This window comes from Mastigoproctus giganteus, chromosome 7, assembly GCF_048544385.1.
Source record: "Mastigoproctus giganteus isolate SK-2022 chromosome 7, ASM4854438v1, whole genome shotgun sequence".
Lineage (NCBI taxonomy): Eukaryota > Metazoa > Arthropoda > Arachnida > Uropygi > Thelyphonidae > Mastigoproctus > Mastigoproctus giganteus.
Window position 1 is genome coordinate 17,052,925 of NC_143581.1, and position 17,284 is coordinate 17,070,208.

Consider the following 17,284-nt stretch of genomic DNA (forward strand, 5'->3'; position numbering starts at 1 on the left):
AAATGAAGGAGCAGAAGAAAAGTTGGTTCTGCGAGTTTGAAGCTGTACAGTAAAAGGATACTGACTAGTTGCAGCACGTGTTCGGACTGCTTTGGAACAGAGAAGGGAGAATTATAGAAGCCAATTCAGAAGAATGGAGCCCAGAGAAATCTATAGAAAATGCACGCATCAGAGACAGACAGTGGAGAGACTTTGTTACAGATGAGTCATTAATTAATTAACCTTATTGGCCTCTCTTGAATGGAATCTAGAAGCCTGAGAGAGGTTTTGGGGACATCGCCTCAGATGTGGGAACAATGTTCAATGGTAGGGCAGATTTGAGATTTGTACTGAGTGAACAGTGTTTGGAAGAAAAGTAACGCTGAGAGCGAAAGAGAAAACCTAGTTTTTTTAGAAGCAGAGGAAGCAATATTTGCAATGTGCTTGTGCCAAGAGAAATTATAAGTCAGGGAAATCCCCAATAGAGATAAATGATCTTGCCTAGAAATCGGAGTGTTATCAAAGATAAGCATTGGAGCAGAAGCATTCTTTTTTTTCGAGATATAAGACAGGACTGAGTTTTAGAAGAAATGAAATCAACTAAGTTATCCGCACCCCACTGGTGAATTATCTGGGATCAGCAGTTGAGGAATCGAGAGTCTCTCTCTCTCAATATTGTACATTTGCTATTTTCTATCTTTCGCCCCTTCTGTCTTTCTCTGTTCCCTTTTCTCTTTGGTGTAGTTTCTGATGACACCAAAATTACCAAGTTCCATTTCTGGATAAACTCGTTTCCATACATTTGTAAGAAACAGACTGTTAAATATCAGTGTCCGATTCTGTAATATTTTGAGAAGGAAGTGTTCTAAAAATTTTTATTTACAGAAAGATTTACAGAGAGACTACTTGAATCACAAAACTTGTGAAGGCTATATCTAATTTTTACATACGTATGCCTATTGCAGTGGCAGTGCTGTGTAGGTTAACTTGAAGGGTACACCTCCTTCTATCTGTCTTTTTGGATCACACCAATACCAGAGACGATGAACAAGAATTCTGAGTTGAACAGTAAAACATTCCAGCAGTGATAGGCACGGATATTTATGTAACAATTCTTTATCTTTTATGGACCGTAAATCACTAACATTAAAACTCCACTCGTGGTCTACGTTCCGAGGTGAATCGGTATTAACTTGCCTTAGACATTCCACAGAAATCCACCTAAGAATAGCAGATGCCAGCAAACTGTATACATGCACCTGGAGCAAACAGTGACAGTCGTGGGTGTTGGTATCCCCCTCCCGTCACTCACGAAGCAAAGGAAGGATTTTTTGATACCAGAACCTCCAGAACAAGAAGGGGAGTACATATTCGCTGCAGATACAGTATTAGGTGTATACTGTACACCTAATACTGTATCTGCAGCTATTACGGATAGCTGCAGATACAGTATTATCTGCAGATACAGTATTATACTCGCTTAGCGACACCTATCGGAGCTTCCCATTATTACAAACAACGAACAAGCAAAAACCGAGCAGTTAGGTCTTTCTGGAAATCAAATCCTCTTTCGGTTCATTAACGAAGAGTGCCCTCTAGTAGTGTGTTATACAACTTAGGGCCGCTATGTGACAAGAATGGGCCTAATAGAGAGGCACGATGATGGCGAGAAGGTTTTGGAGGGGGAAGAGAGAGGGGGGTGAAGTGGTGTTTTAACCCTACGCGTGAAAATCAAGTTGTCAGACCTGTTTGCGGTGAAGACAAAAAATAAAGAACAAAGGTTGTGGTTATTTACAATACCCTTATTATCTCAGCTAGTGAATTGGGGATATCTCCCCGCGCGTGATAGTCTGTCTAGCATCAATTAAACCCCCGCTACCAATAGGGTTCTTTGTAAACACACGCGTTCTCTTATAAAGGGGGAGGGAGGGAAGGAAGGAGAGAGTAGAAAGAAGGTTGCACTGATGAAATATGTTGCTAGGCAACACATATCTGCTCTGATCATTCTGCATCAAATGATTTAAGAGATCGAACTACTTCTCCCCACCACCACTTATAAATGAAGCTCAAACCACTCTTGTCATCTCTCGATTTTGCATGTCTGCTGCATTATATATTAATTAAATTATTTAAAATAAAATTAAACAAAAATTTAAATAAAATCTGTTCACTAATTAAAATAAAATATGATCAAATTAAAATTATTTTAATTAATCATTAATTACTGTGTTTAATTAATAATTATCTTAATCAATTGGAATTAACTTTAAATCTTGAAATTTATTTTACAAATTTTTATTATTAAAGGTTTAAAAATAAATAAATATTTAAATTTAGTTTTATTTTTAATTAAAAATTAAATTAAACATGAAATAATAAAATTAAAATAAAAAACTAAATTAAAATTTAAAAATATAATCAGTTCATTAAAATAAAATTATTTTAATTAATTATAAATTTTAATTAAAACTGAAATTAAAAGAATTAATAATTCAAATTGAATTTAATTACAGATTAGTTTAATTAAAAATTACATTACTTCATTTATATAACTAAAGCAATATAATAAAGCGACAATAAAACTGAATAAATATGTTAAAATAAAATAAATTAATTAAAATAAAACATGATATAACAAAATTAAAATGAATTCGCCAAAACTTAAAATACTAATTTCATAATCTACCTTATTTCTTTAACTTTCATTTGCCAGCCATCTTTTCTCATCTTCTGCATTTCTTCATTCATTCTATTTCCATCGTACCTTCCTATATTCAAAATATGGCCATAATAAAATACTGGCCTATTTCTTTAGGTCCTTTTACAATTTTTCTTCCGTTTTGTAAACAATCGAGCAATATTATAAAAGCTTTTTTCTTAATAAAAAACAAAAAATTGGGCTCTCACATTTTTAAGCCGCTCAGGTAGAAAGAAAACCCTTACATAAGCCCCGAACCAGAACCTCCGGGGGCATTAGAAAGAGGTTTTACCTTTAATGTATGCCTGGTAGTTTATTTAAAACTCTGCATACACAGTCATAACTGGAAGATGGATAGCGAAAACAAATTTAGCATCTTTAAAACCATTGAGATCGAGGCTATATCTGTGCCTTGGAGAATAGCTCAGTGTGGGGTAAGTGTCGATAACCAGGATGTAACTTTGTGGGCAGTTCAAAAATAAATATTGCGGTTTCTTTCAGTAAAACAAAATGCTAAAGATAATCACAAAAAAAAGGTAAAAAAGTCGACCTCCACTTAGATAAGAATGGTAGAATTTTTCGCTTGTCATCAGACATGTATGTTGACAAAAACCACCGGCTTTACCCGATGTTGCAGACCCTGCTACCCCAGAGAGAGAGAGAGAGACGTCATGCCAACCGAATATACCAATGGGGAGGTCGAATATTGAAAAGCTGTCAAGTGAAGCCTTTATTCTGGGCTTGTAAAGTGGTACTATCCACCTTGACTGCAGACCTGTCCATCAGGAAATACAAGTTCGGCTTACAGCTGGTGGAACATTAAACCATCCCCCGGGGCTCGGAGTATTTACTACTTAAACATACATTCCAAATTGAGATTCATGCGACGTCTTAATTCCCCCTTCTCCAAACACAATAGTTCTGTGCCAGAGTCAGATACGCTAGCAAAATACACCCTGGTTTGAAAATTCAATGCACACAATTTAATTTTCAAAACCTTGGCGCCCCCTTTGTAAGTTAGTATGCAAGAAGCAGGAGGGGCACTTTAGAAATTAAATATCCACATACAATTTCCTTTTACGCTATTTAACGGAAGTAAAACCACAGTTCCCCCACCCCATTCTGTCCAAGTCACTGTCCTGGGCAGACAATCTTGCGATAAAACCCATCCTGGAAGAAATTTCAAAATCGTATGACCAATTTTAGAGGAAGTTGGTGTGTGTTGTGCGTCTCTTTCCGGTTACATTCGTGGAATCATTGATGGGACAGGCTGATTCACTAATTCCCTACTGTCACGCAAGTTGAACAACACCAAATAACCTGCCTTTGTCATGTCAGTAATTAGGCCAGCGGAGAAAATAATTTAATTTTTATATGTTGGACACTGATGGTCCATTTTGTTAAAATTCCCATGGTCCCCCATTTCTCATTCGACAGATTTTGATATTTGTATTTTTTAATAAATCCCTTACATCAACTCGATGTTTCAAAGTTCAACCCTGGCTATTCCATCTATTAACTTGGCCCCCGGGTTGTTTCTTTTTATCTTAGACTTCAAAGTAACGTCAATATTTGTTTATTTTTCGACACATTTCGTCCAAGAGACGTTTTTGTGTCAACGGTTATTGAGGACAGCGACAGCTAGAGGTGGCTACGGTAATTACAGGAACGCCGTTCCACCGAATATGATCGTTTTGCTAATTCTGACAACTGGCTGTAGGCTTAAAGTCTGATTATTAATTTTTCTCTTAGAAACACATTGCTGCCATGCACTTAAAATAAATACAAAGTAGTTAAAACCTAAGTGGGGTGTTGTGCTTGAAAGGATTGATAAAAGTCGTCGTAATAAAGGTAAAGCACAAAACATTTGCGGACACTTACCTGAGGTTTCTTAAGTACGAATATTCCACCTAAAATTCGTCACAAAATCTGCAATCTATCCACCCACGGGAGAAAGGGGGCGAAAAAACCACACTGCACTTCTAAAATCCCACTCCAAGGGTCACCTTACAGATCGTTAACAGCCAGCTGATCTAGCGAGACACTTGGTCGACCTCACTTCACACTGGTGTACCGTGCTGCCCCCTGGCGGTATCCCCATGTGTGTACGGCCGCTTCGGTACGACAGTCAGACCGTTCGCTTTTTACAGAAAACACACGTGCCGTCCGCTTCGAGATGTTGCCGCCTTGTGAACAGGAACGCTACACGAGGCGCACCCACATTCACGCATGCGAGGTAACTTCAAATCGTAATACCGACTCGCGAACTTCCTTTTGCGGCCCTTCAGGCAGGTTAGGCCTAACACGGTCTGACCTGTGTCGCATTACCATTAGTTCCGGACAGTAGCTTGCAAATCGGAGGTAATTGCTAAATGTCTCGCTGGGAGTCGCTGTCAACCGGTTTACATCCTACAGATCGGCAGATGGATGTTGAAGATCCCGGGAAACCAGACTTCACAGCGATGACAATTTTTCCTTCTTTCAAAATCGGGCTTGGTTTCGACCGAAAGCAAGCAACCCTCACTGAGGATAGAAATCCACAAGATACTTTTTTTTTTCTTTTTTTTTGGTAGTTGTTGGCGCATCGGCTTCTGTGACCATAATGCACCTGCAAAGGTTTTTGCAGTACTTTGATCCAAGCCCGAGGCGGGATTCGAACCAGCGACCTTTGGGTTGCCAGGCAGGCACTTTACCCACCCGGCTAGCCCGGTCGGCAGGATACTTACGCATGTGCTCTAAGCACCATTCTGTTTCTTTCTCTCTCTCTCTCTCTCTCACTATTTCTATATATATATTTTTTATCTCTATTTTTCTCTCATTCCGTCTTTCTCTTACTCTCAAATTTGCATATGAGTCAGCACCTACTAGCTTCAGCACGTCCGTTTGCCCGTCCACACGAAATAATTTCAACCCCTCATGAATGAATTTCACAAATTTTTTTTTATATTTGTCCCTTTTAAAAACATATGTTGTTGTTGTTGTTATTATTTGGTTTTTAGGAGCATTAGCAACTAAAGCCATATTGCTCCGGGGATGTGCGGTGGTCATTCCCTGACCTTTCCGAATCCTCCGTATTTGGTGGTCACGGGCTCGAACCCCGGTCTAATCAAGAAGCATGTGCTCCTGCCCACCTGGCTACGGAGGCGCCCTAAAAACATATGTCGAACTTTTGACAATTTCATTAAAATCGGATTAAAAAAAAAAAAAAAGAAAGAAATCTCACAGCTTTCTTATACATATCTCACATTAATTTTTTATTCTGCGTAATTTTACGCCAAAGGACTGTTTATTTATTTTAAACATATCTGGGATGGTATTCAACAGATTACCATTCAATTTCATAAGACATTCAGAACGTCTTGCGCGAAAATTATATAAACGAAATTACAAAAAATTAAAAAAAATAAAATCTTAATTCGTGCATAACATAACTTGGTTTTTGCCTTTCGCCCAAGCACACTTTTTGTTAATCAGTTAAAAAAAGAGACAGAGGAAGTCTGTTTCTTTAATGTCTTTCTCCCTTCGTTTAACTATATCTAGCTCTTTTTCTTTCTTTCTTCACATTTTCATCTTTTTAACCAAAAAAAAAAAAAAAAAAAAAGGAGAGAGGAAAGAAAGAAAGAGAGAGAGAGAGAGAGAGAGAGAGAGAGAGAAATCAGACCTAGAAAGACAGAAAAAAAGAACAAACAGAAAGAGAGAGAGGGACAGCAGAAAGAAAGATCGAGAAAAGGAAAGACAGAAAAAAAGAAGAAAGAGACAGACAAAGACAGAGAAAGAGAGGCGAAAGAAAGAAAAAGAAAACCACAAAGAGAATGACAAAAAATATATATAGAGAAAGAGAAACGAAGAAAGAAATATCGAAAAACGAGAGAAAGAAAGAAAAATATTTATAAAGATGGAAAGAGAGAGCCAGAAAGCAATAGAAAGACAGAGAAAGAAAGAAAAAAAAAGACAGGATGAAAGAAATATTCAGAAAAAGAAAGATAGAAAAAAAAGAAGAAACAGAAAGGGAACGAGGAATAGACAGACAGAGAGGCGAAAGAAAGAAAAACAAAGAATGATAGAAAAGAAATATAGAGAAAGAGAAAAATAAAAAGAAAGTGAAACGAAGAAAGAAATATCAAAAAACGAGAGAGAAAGAAAGAAAAGAGAACAAGACAGAGCAAAAGAAAGAAAAGAGAACAAGACAGAGCAAAAGAAAAAAAAAGAGAAAAAAAAGACACAGAGAGAAAGACAGAAAATGATAAATAGAAAGAAAAGATGAAAGAATTAAGCGAGAAAAAAAAAAACAAGGAATGAGAGAGGAACAAATACTAAAAAAACGGGAGAACAAGTAGAGAGAGAAATAAAAAGAGAAAGAAAGAAAGAAAGAGAGAAGAAATTGTCTCTCTTTCCCGCCAAAGGCTAACAATTGAATGCCCTGACACTCCTTTGAGTGCGAATCTTGTCTTAGCTAAAAATCAATTATTATTCAGCGTACGCAGTTCTCTCGTCTGACAACTGCACTGGCTCGTCTGCCACCTGTATCGGTAGCCTGTTTGCCTCCTTATCAGTACCCGGAGATCGCATCTATTAGCTTCCCCGAACAGAGCGAATGAATTATAAAGCTCTCATCCATTTCATCGAGAGCAAACATATTAAAAGGGGATGGTCAAATAGGTCGCTTCGACAAAATCGTGTCGACACGTAATAAAAAGGGCCGCGAACATCGGGACTTAAAGAGGAGGACCCGAATTTTCCGTAAGGGGGAGTTTCTACCAGGCATCACCTACAAAGCCATCTATATTTTTTCTCCAGACAGCTAATCTAAAACGTAAAGACGGACGCCCGAGGGGCATACAAATCGCGCGTGCAATATGCAAAGGTCACCGGTTACTCCGTTATAAAATGGACGGGTGGGTGATCGTACGGAGGGGACACAATGAACTGTTGCCGTTTATTAAATGTCCAGCAATAGCATACAACCTTCTTGATAAGAAGAATATTTCTAAGACAAGCGGAGTGTATAGCGGAGCGTCCTTTTGACTTAGGCCTTATCTATTATGGCTGCCTTTTTCCTTATTGCATTCTATCTATCGCAAACTCACACGCGTTGTCATGTTCGAAAAGACCTACTTCTTCAAAATGGATGGAAGTGGTTTATCTGTTTCATGGATCAGCACACCCTGATAGGTATTATTACGCTTTCAATGACACCTCACGCAGTTGTTTGAACACTTGTGCGGCAAAAGAATGACTCGAAAACAATCCTTAAGGTGTGATGGATACCTTCCAGAACAAGCCCCTTGATATGTATTAAAACCTTCGCCAGCAGGTCACACACTTCAATCAATTGGAAACATTTATCCAACGTAGCCTCAAGGCCATACACAATAAATAAATCATCCATGTAAATCCACGTCTTTTCTAGGTTCCTTTAGCTTCCAGTAAGTACAAAGGGGAGTTATATATGGGTGGACCTAAATTACCAGCCAAATTCATTTAAGAAACAAAACACTTTTATGAAATGTACACTGCACTACACTTCTCCATCATAATATTAGGTAACGTGGGGTCTATTCGCTCTCACAGTGGTTATGACCTTCCTCCACAGAGTGGAAAAGGCGTTGGTTGGAATTCTATCATTGACGCGAGGAATTTTTATGGGCTTTTTATCACAACGTCCCTGAGTTAGTCGTATTCAGAAGAATGTACCATTTTTGTCCCGGAAACTGGGTTTTTTTTTTTTTTTATCCAGCGTAGAGCAAACCGATCGCCTCATAGCTTTAGTGGCTTTGGCGCTTAACAAGCACACACATCTAACTTCGACACCGACTCCACTTTGGGAACGTTCTTTAGATCGACACATTCACTGGTTACTGAGATCTATCTCAGCTGAGTTGTTCTCGATGATGCCACAAAATGAAGTAGTTGAACGGTTTCGCGGTGAATGTCAGCAATGTTGCCTTCCAGCCGGACTTGTTCTAACCGTTGCTGGTTTTGTTTCACAGTAGCTACTGTCTGCTTTGACATATGGGTGAACTCCATTGCTGTTCTTAAAGATACTCCCACCATGTGAGAATCTATGGTCATGCTTCTTGTAAGGTCGCTGATACCATCTCTTTTCTCCTGTCCCAAAAATACGCAATTCAACACCTTTAATAATTCCACCAAGATATTGCAAATTTTACAGGTCTGCTGTATCATGTGACCCAGAACACCATAAGCCATTTCATTTGCCTAATATCAAAATGCTGGATTCTCTAATAAATTTGTGGTGGCTGCGTAAGACTGCAACCGACTCAGAACCAGGCCGAGATGGAGAAACAGGTTCCAATGTGCAGGTATGTCCATTCATCAGACGAAAAAGCAATTAGGTCATTCCAGTAAGATAATACTACCATTCACCAAAAGCCTCATCTGCGAACATCAATGACTCTCAGAACTTGCACCAGTTTAAACGTGTTGTAACATGAAATCGAAACTTGCTGAATTCGCAACATGTCAGAGAAACTTTGATAGCCAATGGATCAGAAAGCGGATGCAAAGAACCATGCAACAGTAATAGATGGTAAATGCATCCAGGTACACAGAATTATTGCATAGAGGTTGTAAATTTTTCTTTCAGTATCCCAGTATTAGTTGGATGATACTGCACAGCCCTCGTGAATAGCACAGTTGGTAGGATCGTCCTCCACACACCTGGTGGAAAAGACCCGAGTTCGAGTCCCATGGATGACGTTGGGGAATTTTTATGGGCCTCTTTCACAAAGTGGCTGAGTTAGTTGGTCTCAGGCGAGGGTAGCATGGTTTTCCTCCCGGAAACTTGGGTTTTTCATCCAGCAGACAGCAAATGGACCACAAAACGCAAGCAATTTACAGACAGTATACACGGAGCAATATGGCCTCAGTTGCTGATGCTCCTAAAACCCTACACAGATTCTGCGTACAGGACTCCTTTAGGCAAAAATTTGGAAAATGCCTTTTTTAATTCCTATACAAATTTGTATAGTTTTGATCTGGTTGTATCCTATTCCCTGAAGGCCTAGCTAACATTTATGGAGTTCTACAAAGCTACTTGATCCTAAAGACTTTTTAGTTTCGCTCTGTCAAGGCAACCATACCAAACATCATCATGGCATGTCATGTGATCATCATAGCAACCGTGGAGAGTGTCTAGTCTATTTACAGCATTGTTGACCTATATCTTTGATAGCCAGAGACCCCAACGTAGACAACAGCGCGAGACAATAGATTGATCACCCGATAAATAACAGAGACAACCTACCAGGAGGGAGAAAACATTTTACAAATTGCAGAAATAATGACACCACAGGTGTGCCGTTCTGGGGGGTTTGCTACACCACAATAGCGAACTAACTACAATATACTACACGCTGTAAAGGTCAATGGGGTTACCACTCGGTAAACAGCATCAAGTTGTTGGATCTCTACTATGGTTTTAGGCCTAGCAAACAGGAGAGGTTAGGCTTAACTGGTACAAAAGTTTGTGCCAACTTCAAATCTAACCAACTCGTACTTAGCAACCGCTAGCACGATGCAATCAGGTCGCAAGAAGTACCAAGCAATTTAAGGCAAATGGGCTTCTTTGGTATGAAAAGAGGCTGCAGTTGTTGGCAGAGATATGATCAAGCAAAGAACTCTGACGTCATGAGCTGTCATTTTCTTGAGTAAGTAATAAGGGACTTTCAGACTTAATTATTATCTTTTAAAGCGAACTGTTCTTTCCTTCTTCAACCACCCCTACAGATTGCATAATTTCTTGACCATATATACAGAAAAAGCGTGGGTGATTACCCAGAAATATCCGTAATCTACACATACTCGCATATTTCATGTCGGTTTAATTATGACATTGAGAAATTTTACTTTTAACAAAAGAATAGTTTGTACTGTTATACGGAAAATGGCCAAAACACCTGGCTATATCTCCTTGACTCTCCTGTACCTCCCCCTCGTAATTCAGTAGCGAATTTTGTGATTACTTAATACACAGCTTTCCAAACTTTGTTTTGGATGCCAACAGGCTCAACACTATTGTGTATGTGCTAAAAATAATTCAATTTTGTAATTATTCGACTATTAAAGTTGATGGTGAATTCAACGCTACGCAACTTCCTCTGTTTCGGCCATATAAATGCAAACAAGAGACGGCGAAACAGAAGTTGTGAAATCGACTGCGCCAGATGTTTTTAAAATTAAAATTGCCCATTTGTATCAAAGGAATCGAAATCGACGGCGTACTTGTGCTGCCATCTATCGACATATAAAATGCTTATCTTCGAACAAGTAAAACTTGCTGCTAATAGATTAAGGCTTTAATTAGGAGCAATTATCTGAAGTCCTCTCAGGTAGGACACGACTATTATGAAGGTCATCTGGTCTACTGTCGAGTTCGTCTGAGCTATTTTTTTTTTTTTTTTCGTATAGCTTGAGGACTTTACCCGAAGAAATAAAAACCTAAAAACTCATCCAATTCCATAGAACGACGAAGGAGAGCAATCAGGAAATACAAATACGCCTACAAGGGATGCTTACCGATAATTACAGTAGCGATAATGGCTGGTGGCTAATCTGAAACGGATCCTACAGAAGGAGAAACGTGGATTGCTGGGTTGCCAATTGGAATTAAAGAAAAAAAAAAAAGTTCTTTTTGCAACACAGGAAGCATAAAAATTTTTTTCAATGCGCTGTACATTTATTTCATTACATCATACACTCTCTTTTGGCTATTATCAGTTTCAATATTCTTTGCACAAAATTCTAATTTCATAGTCCAATCAAGAGGAAGTCACGTTTCACATGCGCATGACGTAACAATTAAGGAAAAAAAATGAAATCAATGCTCCCATTGTTGTCTTGCTTTTAATTGTTGCTTTCGAATTTAAGGAGTGATAGAAGGTTACGACGTAATATGGCAGTCAGTTGCTCAGATTTTGAACCGGAAATGCAACGTATTAAATAAAAGTCCAATGAACTGTTAATGAAAACAAGACCCGGATGTAATGGACAAAATACATCGCCTTATTCTTATCATGGAATTTCATCACGTTCTTTATTTGCTTTTCCCTTAAAGAGAAACAATGCGTGATATTAAAGTCCCTGCCCTCAACACCCTAATTTATGAGGGTACTCTGATATAGAGTAAGATTTTTTTTTTTTTTTTTTTTAATTATGCCTCCCTTGTCTGCTGTGAATTACAATAAACCTTCGCTAATCAGGTTACAGTTAATCCGGATCGAAACCACTGTGAATTCTGCTCACAGTGGTGTTGGCGTGCGACGTCAACGCCACTGTAAAAAGTAAAAATTCGGGCGAAATAAGCAGGAAAATAATATAATTACCCATTTACGCTTTATAAGACTGTAAATTAAAATAAACTGCTCTACAATTAATATCCGGACACTCCCTTCCGTTGATAGTTGGTCATGTTCTACCCAAGTTTCAAGTGTAAGACAACTATAAATATGCTAGTACCCTCTGAATGTAACCTGCATGTCATATTCGGTCTGTATGTGACATTTCAACGACACTGAAGATTCTTAGGTCGACGAGTAGTGATGATCTGCAAACGGAAGCATACTGGTACTATAACCGTCACGAAAGAATCGCCCGCTCGGAACGTAAGTCGACGTTGTCGCAGTACGCATACACAGGCCTTCGGTGAGACGATTGGGACACATGGCAACGCCTGTATAGTGGGCATGACGCTGCATGATATTAGTTAAAACGGTCGAGCAGCCATCCAAAAGCTACTCATCACTCCGACTAATGCCACACGCCTTCTAACTTAGTGTAAGGACCACCGTTCTTGGACCATAAGTACATAGTATACCAGTCAGACTGTCTGCGGCGGATTCACGGAGAAAGCTACCTGCCAGACTATCAACCCAACAATGAAATTTGGTGGAGACAGCGGGATGGCCTGGGGATGTTTTTCATGGTTTCGCCTCGGAACCATCAGCTATTTTGGACAAAACCATGAATGCCGAGGTCTATTCTAAACGCCCTGGACGATAACGCGTTACCTAGGTTATAGCAGCACTTCAGGGAAGACCCATACCTATATCAGCAGGACAACGCTCCGTGTCACTGCTCCCGTTGTGATTGACTGCTTTGAGGGGATGAGCATCAAAAAGTTGAACTGGCCAGTCCAGAACACCGATCTCAATCCTATACAGAGCCTCTGGAATGAATTGGATTGTTGGGTGTGTGCAAGGGGAGAGTGCCCAAAAAACAGAGCTGATCTGGTCGCAGCTTTGAAGACTTTCTTGTTTCTGAACTGGTCACAGCTTTCTTGTTTCTGTGGAAAGTGTTCCACAGAAACAAGAAGCTGTCATAAAGGTTTCAACATACGTCAATAGTTCTCCTGTAAATAAAGTTATTTGTACACATGCAGGTGTCAGGATATTATTGGTAGGACAGCGTACGTACTAATTAGATTTACTTATGAGACTAATATTTGAAATATTTTTTGATATAAAAGAGCTAGAGTAATTTATATGTTCACGAGATAATATTTATTTCAAACGATTAAGAATAGTCACGTGAAAGTTTAAAACCGAAAGCAAACTTAAAATCCGAAACCAAAATCGTGTTTGTTATCTTTCATGAAAGAGTTCTGGATGCCGCTTAGTTAAGTAGCTTCTGTTGGTGCACATTTTGTCCTATAAAAGGTGGGTGGTGAAATTGTTTCTTTTATTGGTCAAATTGCAACAGACAATTCTGATGAAAGTGAGAGTACTAATATTTATTATAGAAGTGAAGAGGAAAAAGATAATCTTGAGGAACGTAGTGAAAACTCGGAATCTGAGAAAGAGGATACTATGCAGTCCTCGAATGAAGAGAAATATGAGTATATAGAAAAAGGCAGGCATATTTGATCAGTAAATGAAAACCCTGCTCCCAGAACAAAGAAACATGTTAGATTCAGCAGCATACAGTGCCCGTGTTATTTTTTTTCTTCCAAAAATAGAGTGGGCAAGAAATAAACAAAATACCAGATCAAACTTCCAGATACAACCTTATGCAGAGGAGATATTTCGTGCCTCAGATACCAAAATCCACAAAGATTACAATTGATTTATGTGGTTTTCACACATCACAAGAAACAGTACCCAAGAAAAGAAGTAATTTCCCTTGTGCAAGATCAAAAGACAGAAAATATAACGCCTACTGCAGCAGTTGTAAAAATTTTTCATGCTTTTCTGATAGATTTACATAATAAAAGTATTGGATTAATTTCGTTTTAATGTAAAATTTAGGTCATACTAACCCTGCATTACCATTTATATAAATTTTACCACGTTACCACTGTAGAGTTAAATTTATTCAAACTACCCCCAGCACCACACAAAATCTTATTCCAACAATCATTTATTTTCTTCTAAAAGCACATTTCTGCACATCTTGCAACCATCCTTTTTCTAATTTAAATTTTGGTTCCTTTGTGTGTCTTCCCACAAACAGTAAGGATGCCAAAATATTTTATTTACTCAATACATTTAAAGCTTAAACACTTTAATCAGATCTTCTAGTAGGTTCCCAGTTTCTGGACGCTGCAATTTACAAAACAAGCTTTTAACTGAATCCTTTTGTGTTCTTGGCTGATCTTGTTGCTCTTCTCTGTATCTGTTTCAAAAGATCCATATCCTTTTTAGAATGAGGCTTCTGGAACTGCTCAATACTCAAGATGAGTTCTAACCAATGCTTTACCCAACGGGATAATCACCTCCTTGTCCCTGTTGGCAAAATTCCTATATATCATTGACAGTACCTCAAGAGCTGTCCTAGCAGCCTGTCTACCCTGCTCAGAGAATTTCACGTCGAACTATACAATTACCCCAGGTCTTTTTCATTCACCACTAACTTGAGTTTGATACCACTCAGTTAGTATCCGCTGACATTTTTTAGCCCATCAGCTCAATTTATGCACATCTTGTGGAATAGAATACACCTGTAGGGTGTTATTTACCACTCTGCTTGTCCACCTTCATCAATATCGTTAATAAATATTAAAAAAAAAAAAAACAGTAAGGAGAGCCCAGCACTGAACCCTGAGGGTGTCCATTAATAATATTAGTCCAAGAAGAGCAGTGTCCATTTATAACCACTGTCTTCTCCCACTCAACTGTCCCTTCCTCCATAGCAGTAACTTACCCTTAATGCCCCATTGCTCCAATATGTATAGCAGCATATTATGCGCAACAGTATCAAAAGCTTTCCTAAAATCCAAGTATATGATGTCAAAATTATTTTTTGCATCCGATTCCTTTGTTACTGAATCACAGAATCCAACCAAATATTGGTCAGACAAAATCAGCCCTTAGCAAATCCATGTCTAGATGACCTTCATTACTTGTTTATCCATTAAAGACTCACTAAGCCCTTTGATCCCCCCCCCCCATCGTGAACAAGTCAGACATTTTCACTTCTCCAATCAGTAGAGATCTGGATAAACATTATCTGTCCCAAGGTACTTTATTTACTTTTACCTTCAGCAATTTCTCTTCCACTTTTTCTCAGTTATAACAAAATCATTTAGCTTCCAGTTATAACTTGGTGTTCTCATCCGTAAAAACTTCTTCACGCGTGAATGTCGGTGAAAAATATCTGTTCAGTTTGTTAGCAACTTGAGCAGGATCATCAATAGTTATGCCACCGATATCTAGTGAACCAATGTGGTTCACTCCTTTCCTTCTACTGTATATTTTTTGATTTCAGACTAGTTTGTACTTACTATACGTTTCTGTATCTCCTGCTAATTTATAATCCTCCAATGCACTATTCTTCTCTCTAACTAGTCTTATCAGTTCATGTAACATACATTCAGGTTTAATCCTTAAAGGATACCTCTTAGTTGGTGCTAAAAGCTTAGTAGCTTCTATAATTACTTCTCTGAATGCTTCCCATTCAGTTTGCAGTTGTTAACATCTGGTTTTCACTGGTAGCTTTTTACTTTGATAGAAACTACCTTTTCCTTTCTACTAGCGCTCTAGATTATTTTTAATGAATTCTTGGGCTCTCCATTTTTCTGGACTATAGACCGTTTATCTATCTTTTTTTTACACATTTACGTGCATATTGTCTACGATCTTTACCCATTGAACTCCCCGTTTTCTCCCCTAACTCCAAAAATCCCCTGAGGCTCTACCATAGTTCATTTACCTCTTCCCTCTACCACTTTCACCAAACCTTTGTTATAAATGCACCGCGTCTGATTTGACCAGTTTTGACACAGTTCACACGTCTCCAACCTGTCTTCCCCTTTTCCCTTTCTCTCCCCAATTGGAGATCGACAATCTATTTTTCTATATCGACATAACAGCACGCTTCAGGAAATAGAAAACTTGATAATCGCGAAATCATTTGATCAGTTCAGAGTATATACACTGACATCTCAATTTGTGGAGTTAGCCGACCAAAGAAAGCCAGTTTTTTCCTGCTTCCTCATTAGACAATAGGGCTACCGTTCAACAAAAAAGCAAAAAAAAAAAAAAAAAAAAACATTGTGTATTGGGTGAGGGAGAAGGAAGGAGGATGGTTGTTAGAAACCTTGTGTATTGCTTTTCACGTATTATTCCCGATTCAGTCTCTTTTAAATCACAGACAAAGCAGTATTCGCAATTTTTGTTCAACTCCTGTAGTTCCATCAAATCCAAATCGGACAAGCTATAGCAGGGCACAAACAATCTAGTCTTTGCACGCTTTTTTCGGCATTTTAATCATTTAAACTTTTGTTCAAAGCCAACATCGATTCAGCAGCAGCTCTTTGGAATGTACCACCCAACGCGATAGGTTATTACAGGTATTGGATAGTATTCTGTGTGGCCCACACGCTATTTAGTTTCGCTAGACTGATAAAAGTACTGTAATAATACTCTTGACTACACAATTACTTAAGAAGTTCGTAGATTATTATCATTACTTTGAAAACCATAAATCTCTTTGATTTCTCCCCAGTCCCAACCCCATTCCGATCTGCAGTTAGCCAGATATGAGTTAGCCAAATGAAATTTCGCTAACTTACCATAAGCCAGCGAAATGAAAATTTTATAGTAGGTCAAAGTACCCGGATGAAAGACTGGTGTGTGGCCCTTTAGAAAATGACTCAAATCGTCTTTTATGCGGCATGGAATATGTGTTAGGAAAAAATAAAGAGTTAGCACGAATTTGGGTTACGTAACTCGACCAGTTGTTAATATTGATGGAATCAGCAATTACCAATCTTTAATCTACAAGTTATGCTTACCCACCCTGCCATAATTCATTAATTTCTCGTGACAGTCGACAATGTGTGTCAAAATTTGCTTTCTTTGTGTGGGAAGTCTTTTTATTCCGATATTTTTATCTATTTACGTATCGCACTGTAAAAATTTCTTTGGATTTGATGGTGAACGTAAACTATAGTGAAAAAATAAAATAAAAATAAGAAAAAGAATGCTAATTTATAGCACAATAAAGCCCTAAAATCGTATCGTTTCAAACAAGAACTAATGCTCATGTTAAAGATCACCTACAATGATAATGTCTCGTAGTATTATTCATGATTTTAAACATATTTCATAATTGTTGTTGCTGCTGTAGGATTTTAAGCGCATCAGCGAC